Source organism: Macrobrachium nipponense, chromosome 2, assembly GCF_015104395.2.
Source record: "Macrobrachium nipponense isolate FS-2020 chromosome 2, ASM1510439v2, whole genome shotgun sequence".
NCBI lineage: Eukaryota > Metazoa > Arthropoda > Malacostraca > Decapoda > Palaemonidae > Macrobrachium > Macrobrachium nipponense.
The window spans coordinates 69,940,431-69,960,948 of record NC_087201.1 but is presented as its reverse complement, the minus strand read 5'-3'; the positions used below and the strand labels follow the sequence as shown (position 1 = coordinate 69,960,948).

Sequence of the window (20,518 nt, the reverse complement as noted above, 5' to 3'; positions counted from 1 at the left end):
GAATCATGAAAAAAAGCAGATGTTTTTAAGCAGCTTGAAACTGGAGTAATGAAAATGAAATTATAGAAATGCAAAGTAAATATGAAAATAAAAATAAAAACTTTATGAAGAACAGAAGTCTGTCTTCACTTACTCTGGTAAGAACAAAGAGAGCAGGAAGGATCAAATGATGGGTACAGCCAGTTTCCTATCTGCAGTCAGCTGGTCGGAAAGTGTAAGTGACGTCACATGTTGTCAGGGGTCATACACTGTAATAGGTCAATTGTTCTGAGCTGATTTGATGAGATCTCCTGAAGAAGGCGGTACACCTGTAGCAGTTACTTAGTGGGTGCCCTTCTTTGGCAGAATTATTGAAGCCTGTTTAGCTCTTTATAATAATAATAATAATAATAATAATAATAATAATAATAATAATAATAATAATAATAATAATAATAATAAGTAAACCGTCCCTGAACTCCAACAGGAAGACAAACTTTCTGCCATCGAATTACGGTTACTGATTGGACACAATCCCCGAGATATGGTGACTTCCAACAATACGACTCAGCAAAGGCCATCGTCTCCTGCTGGGGGCGTCATTGAAGTCCTTTAATGGACATTTCAACCCGGTTTCTGTTTGTTGTTCCGAGTCCAGAGGTTCACAGCTAGTCTCTTACTCATTTCGACGCCTTTACCATCACCGAGGGGCCTGCATCTGTGCAAGTATTCGTGATGGCAAAAAGGCCGGCTCGTTTTGTATTTCGTACCTATTTACATCGTTTAAATTCAAAATTAAAGACAGGAAATCGAAACTCGTCTTGTCTCTGTCTTATAGAAATAGTAACCTTAAATAAAGGACAAATACTGCGCAATGATCTTTAATCTATTGAAGAGTAAATTATAAAGAATATTGAAAAGGATCATTATCAAGTCAATAACACAAGGCAGGTAATCTTACCAAATATATATCTAAAGACATAACGAGATATTCCCGAGGAGGGGGAAAATCGGGCCGTAAGTGCACCTCTCCTGGGTCCCACCCCTGTAGCACTACTCCAAGGATGTTTGCAGCGTTCCTTCGTCCCATAAGTTGCACCCACCTTTTAGCCTTTTCCATTACGGCCATTTCCTCCTCCTGTTCTCCATCTTGCCGTCCAGCCTCTATAGCTGCTACTTCTTAGTGCAGTTGTGGGGTTTTCGACTAAATCCACTTTCATATCCGCCCATTTCATCATACCTTCTGGTCCGTTTACCAAGCTCTCCAACCTTTCTAACTCCCTCTTCTCGCTGTCTTCAGCACCGAATGGCTGAAAGTGACACTGTGCTCGGATTTATAGCCTAAATTTCATGATTCATTCCTTCATGGCAGATTTTCAGTGAAAGTCATTTTAACATCTTATGTTCTTCAAACGAGAAGTTGTGGTATTGGAAGTACTCCCTTGAATTTTACTGCTGCTTGCATAAAAAAAAAAACCTTGTGGTGGTTTTTGGGTAAAGTGCGCCGGTCTCTGAAACGTGCAAAATTTCACAAGATCAGCAGTTCATAAAGGTATAATCAAAATGGTTCAGTAATGAAATTGTTGGCAATAAAAAATATAACTTCTAATATAGACCTCTTTTGACTACTGGCATTAGAAATTTAATACGCAAACAGACACACACACACACACACACACAAAGAAAACACGTAAGCTCAAACAATTAGTCATGGTGATAAACAAAATAGTTTGTATCGTACTTTAAAGGTACAGAAACTCAAATGGCAGACGATCACTTGAATATTTATGAATGTGAAGATCTCTAAATAAAAATCTCCGTACTGAGACAGAGGAGTGGGACCCCAAACAACGCCGGCTGATTTCTGTCATCGTGAGGCACCACGGTTAGAGCGCTTAGGTCAGAAAAATGCCCTTGGCGTTGCCCAGTCGGGGCATAAATAATTAAGAAACGAGAAAGATAAACGGAAGAAAAGTAGAAGGGTTGAGAGGATAAAGATAGTTGGATTTTTCCTAGATAGTGACCCATCGGGTTTTCGGGCTTCGCTATCTAGGACTAATGTTTCTTGAGGCTCGTTCTCTAAATGATATTTACAGTCTTTTGATGATGTTTTTACGGTCATCCCCAACGGCCTTGTACTAAAAGCCCCGCAAAAGTGGATACATAACAGGTTAAAACCCGTCCACTATCTAGGAAAGATCCAGATAGTTTATGATGGTGGGGGGAAATCAGAAGCAAGTATAATATTCCGAATTTTGGCATTAGAGGGAATCAAAAATATTTATGAAATAAGGAAATGTTTTCGAGTGCCTGTCACTTCAAACTCTCCAAATATTGATTCGGTAACTCATATCACCGCAAGTCCTTTCCTAGAGTCCGAAGTGTCCTAAGTTCAGAGCATTATAACTTCCTCGCTGGACGAGAGGTTTTCGCGCTCGGCTGCCAATCCGGTGGTCCGAGGTTCGATTCCCGGCTTGGCCAACGCGGAATCAGAGGAATTTATTTCTGGTGATAGAAATTCATTTCTCGATATAGTGTGGTTCGGATCCCACATTAACTGTAGGTGACCCCGTTGCTAGGTGACCAATTGGTTCCTAGCCACGTAAAAATATCTAATCCTTCGGGCCATCCCTAGGAGAGCTGTTAATCAGCTCAGTGGTCTGGTAAAACTAAGATATACATATATATAGATCAGAGCATTGTACTGAAATAACTCACGATTTTAAGCCATATATATTTCTCCTTTCAGTTCCATATAGCCTCGGCCGTTTCAGGTGGTAACCAGACACACCAGTCCGAAGGTACGACCTTTTTAAACCTCTCTCTCTCTCTCTCTCCTCCCCCTCTTCCTCTCTCTCTCTCTCTCTCTCTCTCTCTCTCAGTCAATGGGCGTATTATGATCACTTAGAAGAAAATATTTTGTTCTTTATCAACACAAAATATAAACTTTTTTATGATATGTATATATATATATATATATATATATATATATATATTATTATTAAGCGATTTTCATCCCTCTGAAACTGATACTTAAATAGGAAGAATTGGTTGTTCAACAGAAAGCCCTGCAAAGAAAACTAAATGTCCTGAACAACCTCTGGACGAAAGTTCATTCTGCCAACACAGAGATTCATCTCTTGGCTTCATGGGATGCGGGTCGCCAACGTAAAAAGAAGCTGCTTCATGTAATTATGGAATAAAGATCAAATATTCTCAAGGTGACTCAATGGAGGAATCATTATTTTCTATTATGGTTGGATGTTAAAGTTCGATAAATTGCTCATGGTATGACATATTAAATGCAGTACTTTGAGTTCAAGATTATCATAAGTTGACATATCTGACTTTTCAGTGGCAGCTGAATATGAATGTTCAGATTCTTTTACATTTAACTTTGGTTAAAATTCCATTGATCTCAAAATATTGTTTAGAAAAAACAAAGTTTTCATATAATAGTACATTCATCTAGATGATTTTAGCGTCAGTAATATTTCTGGAGTTTTCTAAAATTACAAGAAATTAAAAAAAAAAAAAAAAAAGCGTCACATTCAAATTCAACGGGTATTTGTAAGTAAGAAGAGCAAACGTTAAGGTCTTTGAAATAATATGAAAACGTGTAACAGCTCTAAAATATTTAGAATTAATAGGCAATATCAATCTTGTGTACAGAACTATTGCTTCCTGTTTGTACTTGTTTTTTTTTTTAAATAAAATTTTCATTTTTATTACATCAAAAAGCATTATGCCAATTTTCATTGGTCACTCGGACTCTCAGTGTCCCTTGCAGTCGAGAGTACAAACTTCAAGAAACTTAAAAAAGGAGTTAACTGGGGAATAAAGTTGCTTTACATCGTTTTCATGGTTAAGATTAAGATTTGTTATTAGAAAATTTCTACGTCTATTTTGTAGCCTCGTAAACGTCGCATATTTACCCATTGTGATGGATGTCCTTTTATGTTTAATATGTCTTAGTTACCTATTAATGTTTGAACAGTTTAAATTGTTTTCTAGTAGTCGTTCTATTTCTCCATTTATGAATTTTATTTTACTTTGCTATCGAAAGCACAAAAGCTTCTTGTCTGAATGCCTTATTCGACTAAAGGTACCAAGAGATGGTACCCCAAGGCAATACGTAACTCATGAATAACAATACCTTCGGTTCTAATACTCCTTACACTACTACAAAAATGCATTTCAAATATCTTTCAAACTAATGATCGAAATGGTACTTTGACATAGTGTACAAGACACCCCGCTAATTTTTGGTAATATAGTGCATTGCCAAATGGTGCTAGTTGAGGCGTTTACTCTTGAATGACAAGGCGTTGCCAAGCATCGCCAACCTATGCTTTCAAACGTACTTTATCCTCATCCCGTCCCTCCCTACCTCCCTCCCTCCCCCTTTAACTTTTTCTTTCCCCTCCTCATCCCTCCTCAAACCCCACTTCCCTGGTCTGCCCGTCTCTGTAACCCCTTTCCTGTCTAATATATTATAATATTGAGTAATATTGGATGTTATATAGATGTTGGTTGTTGTAGAGGCTATGTTAATCTAAGTATTGCTATTGTATTTGTCCAGGGTGGGAAATCCTTTCAGTGCTCACCTGACTGGCACGGGAGAATAAAGTAAATAACTCCGTTTTCTTTAAGATGCACACGTGAACTAAGGTAGACTCGAGAATTCCTCAATAACTATTAAATATATATATCATATATATATATATATATATCATATATATATATATATATATATATATATAATATATATATATATATATATATAGCACAGCATAATGCCATATGTATGTTGCGTTGATGGCTGCAAATATAGTTATCGGGAAATTAAGAAGGAAAAAGGTGTCATTTTCCATTTTTTTTTTCCAAAAAACGAAGAACTACGAAATGAGCAGGCAAGGTTATGTAAAGGTAAATAATCAAAAGGTGTGGCGCGGACATCTAAGTTTTGTAGCACTCATAAAGGACTGTCCCAGTTCTAAGAAATATAAGTAGAATCCTATTTTGGAACCTATCTCAAAAATAGGTACTATATGAAAATAGGGCGTCACTGACTCAGTATCATATAATTCACGATCCATGAAAACATTCCTCTTTCACGGTACCAATTGAATTAAATCTTTATTAATGGCACGGTACCAATGAGCACGGTGCCAATGAATTACATCCTTATTACTGGCGTTAGATTAGCAGTGTGATATGAATACAGAAACACACACACAATGAATGGTATAATGATAGTGATAGTAGTTTCCCCAAAATTATACCCATTTTCTGTTTTTTTCATTTACCTGATGACGCCTACATGGGGGATGTGGGGGGAAGAGAGTTGGCCTATTTCTCTCAGCCTTGATTCAGTCTGTATAATATAGTACCTGCTGTTAGAAGCTCTTGAATACTTTACCCCTCGTGTCGACGTGTTGACCACGAGGAGATAAGATAAATTAACCCAAATTAAATCACAGTTTAATCTACAATAAACGCTACTATTAACAGAAAACGCTGAGAAAAATTAACCATTACCATCTTCGTTACGTCAAACCACGCTTACCTTTTTATTATGAACTACCCAGTTATCTGCTGGTATTAAAAAATATCATGGAAATCAGTATGTATTGCATATTGTAAATAACAGAGAGGTATTAGGGGGAGAGATGAGAAAAATATAAATAAAAAAAGACACAGAGAGAGGAGAGGGGGGGGGGATAGCAGACGTTCAATTCTGTAAAGGAGTCCTGCTGACTCATGTGACTTTGTCTTTAAAAGTCAAGAGTAAACGCCTTAACTAACACCATTTGACAATGCACTTATTACCAAAAATTAGCGGGGGTATCTTGTACACTGTGTCAAAGTACCATTTCGATCAAATAATTAGTTTGAAAGATATTTGAGAAAAAACATGAGAGGAAAAACAATGACCCGAGGTCCTGAAATGTAGAGTAGTTTCCATTCTAGGGAATAAAAGCCCTTATGGAGCGCATCTGCTTTCGTTTGCAAGAAGCAATCAAACAATGAAAGGTTTTAAGAAATGCTAATCATTCGTGAATAACAGCTGTGTTATATATAAGAATAATTTCAAACTTGCAGTGGTTAATATTACCTTTGGGTAATCGTACAATAAACGTTCCTAAGACAAAATCGTAATATGTACTGTATTTTTAAAGTGTGCTTCTATTTGGACTGAATATGATACTACTTTTCTGGAGTTCTTTGTTTCGGTTTTTTTCAAATAAGAATCATAATGAAGAGAAAGTTCTCTTGGAATCTGCCCTTTTATCAGAGTGACACTTTTCCACAGACGTAAAATCAAGTGACGAAAAGAAAGCATTAACAGAAACGTTTTATATAGAAAGAGTTGCACGTAAGATCATTAGATATTCTAATAATTTTTCGTAAAGGAATTGGGAAACCATACCACGAAGAATATAAATCATATAACAGAGGGACGAGATACCAGGGCCCCACCACTAGGGACGTTTCATGGCGCGCATTATTTGGACCGGACCAAGATACCATCCTTAACAACATACATTTTTACAGGGAGGGCACTGGCCTCGGGCTGGGCGACGTCATATCTGGATATGAGTTCATCACCCTAGACTAACACTTACACACGAAAAAAATATCCGCGTACTCATTGCATTTTCATTCGATCATTTTTCTCCTTGTTGCGGGTGTCCCAATAATTGTTAAGCTCCTATCCTAAGAATTTTTTGCTGGAATGAGATTTCTAGTCCCGTGGACTTCTTCACCATGGCTGCAACCCACCGTAGTCTACTGACTGCAGATACCAAGGGGGCTTTTAATAGTATCTTTGGTACAAAGTAAAAGATATATATATATATATATATATATATATATATATATATATATATATAATATATATATATATTAGTATATATATATATATATATTATTAATATATATATATAATAAATATATATATATATATATATATATATATCTATATATATATATATATATATATATATATATTATATAAAGACATAGAAAGACAGCTAACTTTGGGATGAGGGTCGTGCTGAAATTTTCCCTGGTTGGACAAAACTTTTTTGTATATTGTGAAGAATAACTGCCTCTTAATGAAATTACAAATGGGTAAATATGTGGTGAGAGAGAGAGAGAGAGAGAGAGAGAGAGAGAGAGAGAGAGAGAGAGAGAGAATGACGGAACATGGAAATCGGGAGGAAAGAAAGAGGAGAACTGATAAGGAAAATTAAGAAATAGAGGAAAGAGAGCAAGATGAGAGAACAGAAGAGTCTCAAAGCAGGTGAGCCTTGTGAAGCGGGGCGGGAGGTGGTTAGGTAGGCGGGGGCCGGGGACGTATATCTAAAAGGTGTGTACGGGGAACTTGACAGATCTAGAAACAATTTCATTAGCTAACTTTCCTTTACGGAGGTGGAGTGTGGATGTTAAATGCGCATGACAAAGAAGTGGAAGCTATTCAGAGGAGTTGAGAAGGCAAAAAATATGGATAGTCCACATAAGGCTTGTTAGCAAAGTTAGCGTACAAAAGGAGGAAAAAGAGATCTGTTTATTTCGAGATGGTTCTGTTATTCGAAAAGATAGAAGACGGTAGGTTGGTGAAAATAACATACGTCAAAAGCGTTAGGAGGCAGTGGGAGAAAAAGATCCGTGAGACATGGAGAGAAAGAGGCCTGGGAGAGATTGGGTCTCAACATCCAGGTAGAGTCAAATATTTGATGCGCCTTCTATGTAGGGACATCAAGTAAAAGTGAAACAGCGATCGTTGTCTTATCTCATACTAGAGAGTCAAAGTTTCTCGTGGGAAATGTCTAAGGAGGATTTTATATGTATATATATGGCATATTTTTCGAAGCATCATTCAGTGATCATCAGTTCGTATCAAATGCAAGCAATTACAACATAGATAAAACTGCTTTGTTAATGAGACTAATCTATCAACATAAAAATGTATGACATGACGGTTTACCTGGCGGAAAAGAACCCCTGTGAGTTGATATAGACTTGTTGAATGATGAGGAATTTAACGTGACACTCCTTCACCAAGAGCTGAATGTGAACTGAGGACGAGAGAGGGAGAGAGAAGGGATCATGTTCCTTGACAAAGATTGTTCTATCGTACATGACAATAAGAAACTTTCTATTATAAGATAATTATTAACAACTTCACATGTAAAAGCATCTTATATGTGAAAGGATATGGAAATATGTTTTATAATTATGTGAAATTTTTTAACAATGTGGGATGTAGAAAATAAAAAAAGAATGTTATATCTTATTGTTTCATATTGGCGGGCAGTGCTGTGCATCGAGGCAATCCAGACGATTCCGAGTAGTTATGGGAGAGGTGGCCGAAGTTACCGAGGGGCGGTGTGACGTCGGGTTAGATGATCCAGCTGTCCTATTAATGAGATGCGGCCAAGAAAGGTATGTTTGTGGGAGAGGAGAGAGAGAGAGAGAGAGAGAGAGAGAGAGAGAGAGAGAGAGAGAGAGAGAGAGAGAGACCATTATACCCTTACTTATAAGCGTGCTGTCATACCAGCAACACCATTAAGGGCCCTTTACATTAACAGACGGTCTGTGCATACCTGCCTGAAAGGCAGGTCGACGCGACCAAAAGGGAGTCAACGACCAAACTACATGTCAGAAACGACTGTCGTTAAGTCTTCAAGACAAGACAGAAATTGTGGGAGGAGTCACTTATTTTCTTGCTCCAGACAGGCGACTAAGATATCTTGGTTGGAATCCACATTCTGTCTGAATAGTGTAAAGGCAAAACAGAAACGACAGCCGACAGGTATGCGCAGACCGTCTGATAATGTAAAGGGCCCTTTAGGAGGTTACTGCGGCCAACCCCAATCCAACCCAACCCAACTCCATCGCCACCCCATTTTCGTTAACCCCATCGACTAGGCTAAGAAGACGGCAGCGCCTCCGAAACCAGAAGCCATAGCATCCACACCCGGCCAATCAGAATTTAGCACATTAGTCCAGCTGCTCACTGTAACCCACCCGTCTGATTTAAACACCTGTGAACTTAGCACCCTAATTCATTCATCTGTATCACTCTCAGCATTTCAAGGAAACATAGCATACCAGTAACAAGCTGGAGATAGGAAGGTTATATGATGCATGAAGAGGACACTGCACAAACTGAATGCAGTAGAAACCGCTTTGATAACAGCTGCTAATCTCCTGGTAGGGGACTGTAGACAGGACGGTATTCGACGGGGAATAAACTCTCACCAAAGGCTTCCTTATAATAATGCAAAATGAGGGCACCTGGATTGGAGCCCTTCTAAGGGACGGTACGTAACGTCCCTGGGGTCGAGACTGGAAGTCTCGAGTCTCTCTTATACCACCTTACTTTTCAGGGTATAAATGCACTAGTAGGAAAATAACTGACTGGCAGTAACAAATTTATTTAGCGTTCATGACCCATTAACTCAAGCATGAAACTGGAATCGGTTTGTTGAAACTATCTATTGATCTATCTACCTTTCTATCTCTCTGTCATTTTGTATGCATTTATATATATATATATAGATATATGTGTGTGTGTGTGTGCATGTGTATGTGTACACATGACTTCTCATAGAGGGGCATGGCCTTGTAAGAAGTTGGTTGATTATTGAAGGTAATTTTTCCTCTAGTAACCTTGCTGGTTAAAGCTGAATTATTTTGATGTTGCTGTTATTGGAGACTAGGATGGCCTTATGCCAACACGGAGTATTGGTCTTGGAGCAACCTTGGAGTGATGTTCATATCAATAGAAAAGAAAATAAACGATTGAGTAGAGACTGGAGGTCTTGGTGAGAAAGGTTATGAAACTCTACGGGAAACTCCATTCACATTTCAGTTAATAGGTCAGTAGGTAGTAAGATCGATGGTCATTCGGTCGTTAAGTCATACAAGATCTAAAAGGAAAGTTTATAAAGAAATGAGGTTAGAAGGAAAGTGGAAATGGCAAGACAATTCAAGGTTAAAAGGAAGATACAGCAATAAAAAAACGTTTCGGTCTGATTAGCATATAATTGAAAAGGGAAAATCATGGAGTTAAGAGGAGAAAAGTAAGACCTAGAAAAATAAGAATAATTATAAATAGATTAGTGAAAATTTTCATGAGATAATGGACTATTGAAAGCAATGAATATGAAATAAAAAGATAATACACATCATGAGATTAAAATAATGAAAAATTAATTTATGAACACAGGGAGAAGCCTGAGTCTTCTTTTGGCGTCTTGTAAGAACAAAGAGAGGTGGGAAAGGATGGAAATATGGATTGAGGCAGTTCCTGTCTGGGGTCAGCTAGCTGTAAGTTGTGATGACCTCACATGCTATCAGGGGTCATCGTCTGTGGTAGGCCAGTTGTTCTAAACTGATTTTGCTTGGTCGTACCATAGCAACTCAGACAATGCCATAGAGGATTTTACTTCTTGGGCTACGTTCTTTGGGCTCTTAGAAGATCTATATTATAATAATAATTATCATAATAGTACTAAGAAAACCATCCCTGAACTCAAGCTGCAGATAAACTTCCTGCGAACGCTTCGATTGGACACACTCCATGGGAAATGAAGGCCACCAACATTTCGATTGAAGAGAGGCACCCAAAACGAGCAGAACCCACTGCCTGACTGAAGCCTCCTCCCGCAAATAAAAACTGTTAGTCAAAGTATAAGCACAAAGGGTTTTATGGCACGTTGCAGGCTCAGAAATAATAATTTCCTACGAACACTTTAATGTTTATGTATGTAAAGATCTCTGTATCAAAATATCTGCAATAACACACTGAAGCAAAAACTGATACTGAGAATCGTGTGAGAGAGGACCACCATACCGGGGACTGCGTGACTGAGGAAAGGAAACTCAATTAACGCCAGCTGAATTCTCTAAACGTAAGGCGCTACGGTTGAGACCTCGATCAGAAATATTTCCTTGACGTTTTCTAACCCAGGCATAGAGAGAGAGAGAGAGAGAGAGAGAGAGAGAGAGAGAGAGAGAGAGAGAGAGAGAGAGAGAGAGAGAGAGAGAGGCAAGAAAATGAAAGGCAGGAAATGAGGTCTGAGATTTTAGAAAGATTGATATGATAACTAGGAAAGACAAAAGCACCTTGAACAGTGAGACTTGGTAGCATTGGAAGAGGGAGTCACTGATTTTGTCACAGGTTTACATAAATAAGGAAATACTATCCGGGTCTCAGAAATCAAACAGTGATTTTCAGGACGACCTAATTAGCCGGGCGGGGTTCTTTATCCAGCTCCAAACCTGTCTATCAACACTATTTCATCAGCAAATAGAGCACTGGAGGGGACCTCCTCTCTGACATTTGGTATTATAGCATCCATTACAAGGTCGGAGATGTAGGGACTGACAGATGATCCTTGACGGAGACCAACTCTCACTTTGAACTTTCTGTACTTCCCACAGAGCTTCTTACCGATGTGGTTGCTCCTGCATACATATCTTGTACCACCTTAACATATTCTTGCAGAAACACCCTTCATCCTCAAACACCTCCATACTTCTTGCCTAGGTGCACGGTCATATGCTTTTTCTAAATCAATAAATACCAAGTGCATTTCTCTGTCTTTCTCCATACTTCTCCGTAGTTTGTCTTAAAGCAAATATAGCGTCCAGTGTATCCCTCCCTGGCATGAACTCGAATTGTGGTTTCTCTCCTTATTCTTTCTTCAATAATTCTTTCATAGATCTTCATTGTATGGGATATCAGTTTTACCACTCGGTAATTGCAAGAGTGTTGCATATCGCCCTTTCTCCAGCTATATGATCTTCGTTCATGCAGCAGATCTTACACATTCGGTCCCGTAATATCAAGTCCTTCCTCTCCTACACATTTGCATACTTCTACTGGTATACCTACTATATAAGAACAACAGGTAGTCCCATGCGCAGGTCCGGTGTATCTTTATGTAACCAACCATAATCTGTGACGTCACCCATAACGGTCGAAGCGACAATTTACTAATGTAAACAAAGGGATAGATGCCATTTTTACGTGTTGAAATGCGATTTAATAGATATCGCTTCATATGTTGAAGCGGTAAATTGCGATTTGGGACACGTGGTTTATTGTAGTTCATGTGAATATCGATATTGGAGAAATCGAATAGGCGAAATGTTGCACATACAAGGTTTTTCGTGTGAAACCTTTAGAAACTGACAGGATCCTGGAGACTGACGTCATGGGATTTTTTCCGCGGTTTTTTTAAAATTCCCTGTCTTGTCCTTATGTGCATTTGGGACCTCGTTGTGATTATTTTCAAGTTGATTTCTTCTTGTAAGTTGTCCGTTGGCGCGAGTCCGCCTTTCAATTCATGTATTTGGTTGAATTTACATAGTTTAATTTTTGTGATAAAGTTGTGAAGCTCAAAATTCGCAAAATTAAACTATGTGAAATTAACAAAATACATGAACTGAAAGGCTGACTCGCGCCTACGTACAACTTGATGTCGTAATTTCACCCATCCCTCCGTAGAACTCTTCCCTCTTCCTCATCGCATCCCAGTTGTGGGGCAAAAGCGCTTATTATATTCAGAACATATCCCCCACACCACAACCTCATTTCCCTTACTCTAGAAAATTTCCTTTCCACCTCTACGACGTTTTCTTTTATTTCCTTGGTAAGAACAACTCCCACTCCATTCCTTCCGCTCATATCAGCACCGTAAAATATCTATTGATCACTGGCACTTTCCCTTCCTTTGTTTCCTCTCCATTTCGTCTCTTGCACGCATAATATGTTTACTTGTCTCAGCACCATAACGTCTGCCATTTCCCTACTTCGGCTGTTCATGCTGTCGACGTTCAGAGTCCCAGTTCGCAACACTTAGGCTTTCTTCTTTTACCGCGCCCGTCTTTGATGTGGTAGCAGCCCTTGTCCGTTTATCAAGAGGGTCAGGCGAAACTTCGGGTTGCATCAGCGGAGTACGCCCTGGCCTGATTCTAACTGCTCCTGGCTAATATCCATAGTTTCGGCAAGAGAAGTTTTCCAACCGGATGTCTTTGCAGCCACCAAGCCTCAACATTTACCCGGGCTTGTGAGCCGCTTAAAGTAGTGCCTGTCTTGTATCCTCATGGCTGGTTTATCTATACACACGCACAAACATACATACCACATGAAAACAATAAGCAGAAATCCAAGCGCTTTTGTCTTTATTAAGACATCGTCAAGGAGCTCCTTGACGATGTCTCAATAAAGATGAAAGCGCTTGGATTTCTGCCTATTGGTTTCTTATGGTATTCGCTTATTTAATGAAGTCATGTGCATCTACTGTGATATATATATACATGTGTGTGTGTGTGTGTGTGTGTGTGTGTGTGTGTGTGTGTGTGTGTGTGTGTTGTGTGTACATATCTAATGAAATAATATTTACCCTATGAAATTGATGATTAAACTGGAAGATTTATGAAGGAAATTGTTTTTAACAAACCACCGACATTCTTTCTGGTAACACAGATAATCGCCTCTTAACAATGAAGGATATAGTATTGCCAGGTTAAAAAGAAGCTGTAACATGTCATTAGGGAATAATAAGTAGATATTCTCAAGCTGAATCAAAGGAGGAAAATTATTTGTTATTATAGTAGGATTTTTGGCTTGAATGATAGCACCTGATCGTAATATATTCGAAAGTATATATGCAGATATCAACCACTAGTTATCGTTCGTGCTTGGCGTCGGAGAAGGCTTCAGGGAAGCCCAAGATGTTACTTGTGCTTGCCTGAGAGCTCTAGTGTCTCTCGTCGGGCGTGCTGTGTCTGGCATCCGGTTCGAGGCACACTTACTTTATAACCTTTGTCATGCATTATCATTTTGTAGGTTTCCCTCAAACTTGCACAAATAAAATTTGTCGAAATCTTATAGAATTGGCAGATTCCAGTCTTACCCACATCCCTATCTTTTTAATCAGTATGTTCTTGTATGATTAAAATAGACGTGAATATGACATTTCAGCCAGTTGTCGTCAATAACATTGATGTAGATTAGTATTTGCAATGGGATGTTGCACATCAACTGTTCATTGGCAAAAATTTACTTTTCAATCCACTTCGGAATACGAGAAGCGGAAAACATTTTCTCAAATATGTATAATGTTACAGTTCAGGAAAAAATTGCTAGAAGGGACTTATGGGTCGCGGTCTATCATTATCAGTAAATATAATGAATAGGTGTTCTTGATATTCACAAAGCTTCTTTATTTTCCAGAACCAGGTGAATGACCCAGAAGTGACACAGATGCCAAAGGCCCTTTGGCTTACTCAGTGACATACAGCTCGGAGATGACGTCCCCAAGTGAAACAATGAGATGTTCTCTCCAGCAGGTAAGAACCCTATTTCAGAGAAGTCTTCTCGATTCCTTCTACGAGGCGGCAAGTGTCAAGGGAAGGCGTTTCTTTCTTTCTTTCTGTATTTATTGAAATCTTCAGCTGAAAACACTTATGGACAGAGCCAGCAGACTACAAACCCAAGAGGAGCCAATATATGAGCATAGAAGGAGTTCTAGGTAAGAAGTAAGAAAATTAAGCTGAAAAGTAGCCTTTCCTAACAAATCCCACCAAATAAGATGCTCTGTAGAGTAAAAGATAATAAATACGCTTTATATACACACATATACATAAACACACACACGCAATATATATATTAACTTATATATAGATTACTATATATATTATATATTATATATATATATATAATATATTCACACACACAGAGTTACAAGGATTTACAAGGGTCATGATGTCTCAAAGACTTAATAAGTCCATCCGAGAGAGAGAGAGAGAGAGAGAGAGAGATGACGAAGAGAGAGAGAGAGAGAGAGAGAGAGAGTTGGGAGAGTGTTATGAATAGGTGACAAATGCATTGTACTTCTGTCCCCTTCGTACTTATGTTTTGTAAATCCTCAAACACCAAAAATAAATCACAGAACTGTGGGACAGCATCAACATTTTCCTTCACGATGTTTGTCCAAATAAACCTGCAAATTGCAACAGTAAAACAACTGCTCATTTTATGGATCCGAACTTTTCATCCGACTTAATATACCGATGAACTTTTCATCGGTGACTACATATATCGATCTTTCATTGATTAGAAAAGTTACGCCAAGAATTCCTGGAAAATACAGCCCACAAGGAAGAACGATTATATATCGTCTCAAACAACTTGAAGGCTTTATTTCGCTCAGCGCTTATGTGCTATGCTTTGTAGATACTCGAAAACAAAAAGAAAATAAACTTTAATAACGTTTCCAATATCATTTTATTCTCGAAGGCTTCCCAAATTGCCACGGAAAATTGAGAGTTCCAGAATATTGTCACGAGAGCAGCAGTTTCTTGAGTAAATAATTCAGACATTTCTGAAATCATTCTCGCTTACAGAAGACTACATTCTTTTCTTTGCATACAACTCTCGTTTTTCTCTCATAAATAACTGTTTTCATTAACATAAGGTGTAAATCTGCAATACATAGGCTATTTTTGTTTTTAGCACGTCTTTCATTAAAATAATCCGTCGAAAAAAAATACGTTAAAGGACTATGATGTTTACTTTCCTTAGACACGTTGCAGTCGGAATTGCCAGCTAACCAGATTCTAAAAGAAAGAGTCCACCGTCAGCGTAGCATTTGATGTGATATTTAACCATCTAAAACTGATAAGTTATTGAATTTAGTTCCTATACCTCTGAACTGTCAGAATCGTTTCATACACGCTCATTTGGATAAACATCTTAATGCCTATACTTCTATCGTAGTCCTGGATCTGCGTGGCGCTAAGTTGGGCGCAGGCATTTTCGGTAAGTAAAACTGATCTTAGATATAAACTTCCTACTGATATCATATCAAGTTAAAATATTTAATTGTTAGTGAACGTTATTCCTAATCAAAAACTTCTTGAATTATTCATGGGGCTTTTGAGTCTTTTTAGGAAATTATAACAGATATTTGAGACCCTCTCTCCGCCACTTACTAATTAAATACTGTCGTCCACCACGTTTAGTTCCCCAAAGGAACCAATGCATGGCCTCAGCCGCTTCATTTTTAGCAAAAGTACTTGGAATTTCCTCTCTGAAGAAATAACTGTGGTAACCACGTGGTCGCCTTATCAATAAGTAAATCTAATGGTATAATTGAAATATTTGATTTTTTTTGCTTATTTTAATACACTTTTATGAGCTAGTGATGATTAATATTATCTGGAATATAATTGTTTATTTCACCAATAAGAGCATAAATTATTCGATATGTGATTGCTATGATACACTTGTAAGTAATAAGTAAATCTATCAGCCATTTTCTAATTTGCTACGATGATGATGCTGATACTTACTCCTATAATTAGCGTATTAATATAATTTAGTATGCCATGCATTTGCCCAGTCCTCTGCAATTATGAGAAAATTCGTCAATTGCTGCAAACTTATTCAACTATTGCATGTGTTTCTTATATGTTTTTTCAAACGTAATGAAATGATACTGACTCTGACTTTAAAGTTAGTACATAATATGATGTGGTTTTCCACTCAGTTAAATAACAAATAAAATATCTGTGATTGCCTAAATGAAATGGGGAACCTTTAGTTAAGTTACTTGTGCAGAATTTAAAGGAAAGAGAGAGAGGGCAAGGGAGTTTGGGGTAGGTATTTGAGACTTATATTTGCCATGATGTTTTAAGTTTATATTGTCAGTGGAATTAAACTGATCAATGATCAACCTATATCCTTATGATATCATGAACTTTCGTTCATGAAATCCATGAAACATAGGAAACTAATCATTCATGTTTCCTTCCAGCATTCTACTTCATTTCCGCCTCATCCCGATCAAGGTATGGAAGGACATTCGCAACAGACTTTCCAGAAGATTCGGAGTCCCTCTGGAGTGAGTGAGCTTTGCATGGAATCTGGAAGCCCCTCCCATTGTAATTTTGGAAAATAAGAAAAAATGAAAATAGAAAAAAGTGTAACGGTGACCATGGTGTGAAAGGATGTGATACCAAACTTTACTTTGAGTAAAGCGTGAAGCAACAGTGGGTATAATGACCGTGATGCTATGAAGGAAGTAGACTGGAGAAATTCGGATATTCGAATAATTCATAATTCCACCCTAAGGAAAACCTTCAGATATTGCTAAACTATTGACAGACATACCAAAAAAGCTTAAGTCAATATGTGACAACGTATTAAAAATTCATGTATCATTATAATAACGGATGTAAGACGTTCATTGTATGAATGTATCATATATGATATGTGCGAGCGAACATAGACATACTCGTTAAGAGATGATTCCAAGACTTGAAAATCGTACCAAAGTCGAAATATATCTCAGTTGTCAAAATATAAAAAAACCGATAGATATCACAAGAAGACTCTACAGTGAGTGAGGGATGCTTGTTACATAAATATTCTCAGAACCTAAATGGTTTTCTACTTTACCAAGTGGTCTACGCCGTAATTATTTTCTTATGAAAAGAATCAATGTCAGAAAAGTTATCTTTATTATTTACGTAATCCAGGTACAGTTTTACACCAGGCTCAAAAGGGTATGTTGTTTAACATAATAATATATATTCCTGTATCTACATAGTCCCACTGGTATCTTTATTCCAATGAGCTCAACTCTGCCCTAATCATACAAAAGTTTGTTACACAGTACCTTACAATTCACATTTATTAAGTAGTGAGTAAGACAATCACAGAGCTTTAAGTAAATTATCATTTAAAATGAGCATTTATCCCAAGGTCCGATTTATAATACGGAAATTGCTATGAATAAGGGTCCAAGGTCCAAAGGGAGATCAACCCACGGGAGGCACAAAATTTGTCGCTACCTGCGATTCCTGGATTATGACGTCAGAGTAGACCTCCCGACCTTGTTTATCCCAGGTCAGGCTACTGACTTCTCATTCGTTTACAAACTAGGCTGGTGATTAGCAGGAGAGCGTTTGTAACTTCCTATTTTTATTAAATCAGTAGGTCTTGTATCTTACCGTACTGGCACTGCTGTCATTCAAAAAAATGCCAAAATACTGTACTGTAGTACGTATACGGTTGTTCATCAAATTTTTAAAAAATATATGATAATTTTAGCTTTCACGACTCCCTACGGATAAAGAATTAAAACATTTCTTCCCGCTGTCTACCGTATTGGACCTTATGAGTTTTATTTCACATTTCTTCCCATACTAGATCTACCATATTTGACTTTATGAGTTTTATTCAGCATTTCTCCCCTTTTATTTAACATTACTTCTTACTGACAACCGAATGAATTATGAGTTTCATTTTTAAAATTTCCCAATATTCCACCATATCTGACCTTTTGAGTTTTGTTTAACATGTCTTCCTATTATCTACCATATTTGACCTTATGAGTTCTATCTAACAAGTATTCCTATTATCTACCCATATCTGAAAGGTGCTTTTGTACCAGGATATCGCTATATTATTAATAGCAATAGTGTGAAAACAATTTAATTCAAAATTCATCATGAAAGCAGGAATACAACCACGGCAGAACAACACATATAGAACCAGCCGCAACACACTTACAGAAACACATTTACAGAAATCCTACAGGTGAAAAAAGCTCGTTTAGACACGGACGCGCACGCCACTCCTTGTTTTCAAAACAACACAAAACGACCCCATTAACAACGATGATGATTTAGCAGTGAGTCTTTTGGGAACCAGTTACAAGAGTTTATTTCACGACTGCACTTCATATCCCTAACTGAATCCTGGTCTGTCTTATGTAATTCAAGAGTCCTTCACGACAACAAACCGACAAGAAATGCATATGGGTTGAACTTGTAAACACAAAACTAAGTATTGAATAGCATGATTGATTGGTTGGTAGTAAGAAAAGGACTTCACCAGTTTCAGAAAGACTTGGTCATCTCTTCCAAGTCTTTGCCTAAATTCCTTAACATGATAAAGAAAAAGTTTAATATTTCATATGTATTAACTCACAGGCGAAATCAAGACGGTCTAGAACAACACCTGTATCAGTTATGAATCCGGTTCGATGGCATCTTCTAGGGAAAAAATAGGTCCCTCATGGGATCAAATTATAATACTGATGGCAGTTGTGAAATCAATAATGTATCATTTGGTCGTCTTTTCTTATCTCCCTGTTGATGATAATGAATCTCTTGAACAGGAATGAAGCCTATCACCAACATTATTTCGCTTACCAAATAACTGGGATAATACTAGGAAAGAAATCGATTACACAACCACCACAGACCTAAGGTTCAGTGATTGGGGAGAAACTATAAAAGAAGGTCTAGAATCCTTTGGAGGCTTTTTTGTCCATAAATTTCTGAATGTGGGTTCCTTAGCACATATTCGCCGAAAAGAAAAAACACACGGATAAATGCAATCAACAGAAAAGAGGGAAAGTTTAAAAAATACCATCAAGGACATTTTTGGAACAATTAAAAACTGTGGAAAATGTTTAAATGTTACCATGGCGAAAAAAGACTAAAACCCGGTAGGGGTGCTATCAAAAAGCTATCCACTTCTCTTGTGCACTTTACCCTTTTGCTGAATTATGTAATAACCTGTTTTGTTCGTTGCCGTACTGTTTTTTCAGGCTAAGCATTTTTAACAGAGAAATTGCCTCCCCCAAGGAAATGGTAAATAAGCTGCAAAAAAATGGAAATTTAAATGTAAAAGTAAATCATGTTGGTATGAATGAGCTGTAAATATATTTTATCAAGTATGCACGTGTATATAGTTGAAATATTTTATGTGTAGTTATGAAACAAAATCTGCAGTCACATATTTGCGTGTGTGTGTATTGTATTATATATGTATGTATATATATATATATATATATATATACTATATATACTATATATATATATATATATATATATATATATATAATATATTAAAAAAAATATTTATATATATGAATACAGACATGTATACTTATTACGGTTGTGTGATTTACTTGTATATATATAGATGGGAAATTTTAATGTGCTTCATTTGGGTATTTGTATATAACAAATGATATATTTCTATGGCATCTCATATAAATGTAACAATAAAGACTTTACATCATATTGTATGAGTTTTTTTATTAATTAATAGATTAAATCAATTAATTTCGCCTTTTCTTTGCCAGTTTCCCCAGAACCCTTGTTAAATTTCACACAAAGTTTCATTGTCTCAGTTACAGAACTCACTAACAGCTATGGTAGCACTATTTATGTATATACCTCCTAATTGCGTTTGCATCTTGGTCGTCTGAAAAATAAAAAGCTCGTGTCTCAGGAAAGGCTACATGCTGGATCAACAGTCAGTTCTGACGTCACAAATTCCCCCCCGTCCCCCTCTCGGCGTCACCCGCAATTATACCTGCCCTGGGTAGACCTCCCTTTTCTCTGGACCTGGCCAACAATAAAGTTTAGTATGATATATAGTATTTCTGTGATGACTTTTGTATTATATTCAGTTTACGGTATATTTGCGGGTGTA

General features: G+C 37.4%; 1 long non-coding RNA gene across 1 annotated transcript; it reads left to right on the top strand.

Annotated features, from left to right (window-relative positions):
* The first annotated feature begins 2,727 nt into the window (after positions 1-2,727).
* LOC135220656 (uncharacterized) lies at positions 2,728-17,806 on the top strand. Its single transcript, XR_010315746.1, has 4 exons — positions 2,728-2,780; positions 8,303-8,430; positions 14,237-14,352; positions 16,821-17,806. It is a non-coding gene; the product is annotated as an uncharacterized LOC135220656 (long non-coding RNA).
* Positions 17,807-20,518: the final 2,712 nt, after the last annotated feature.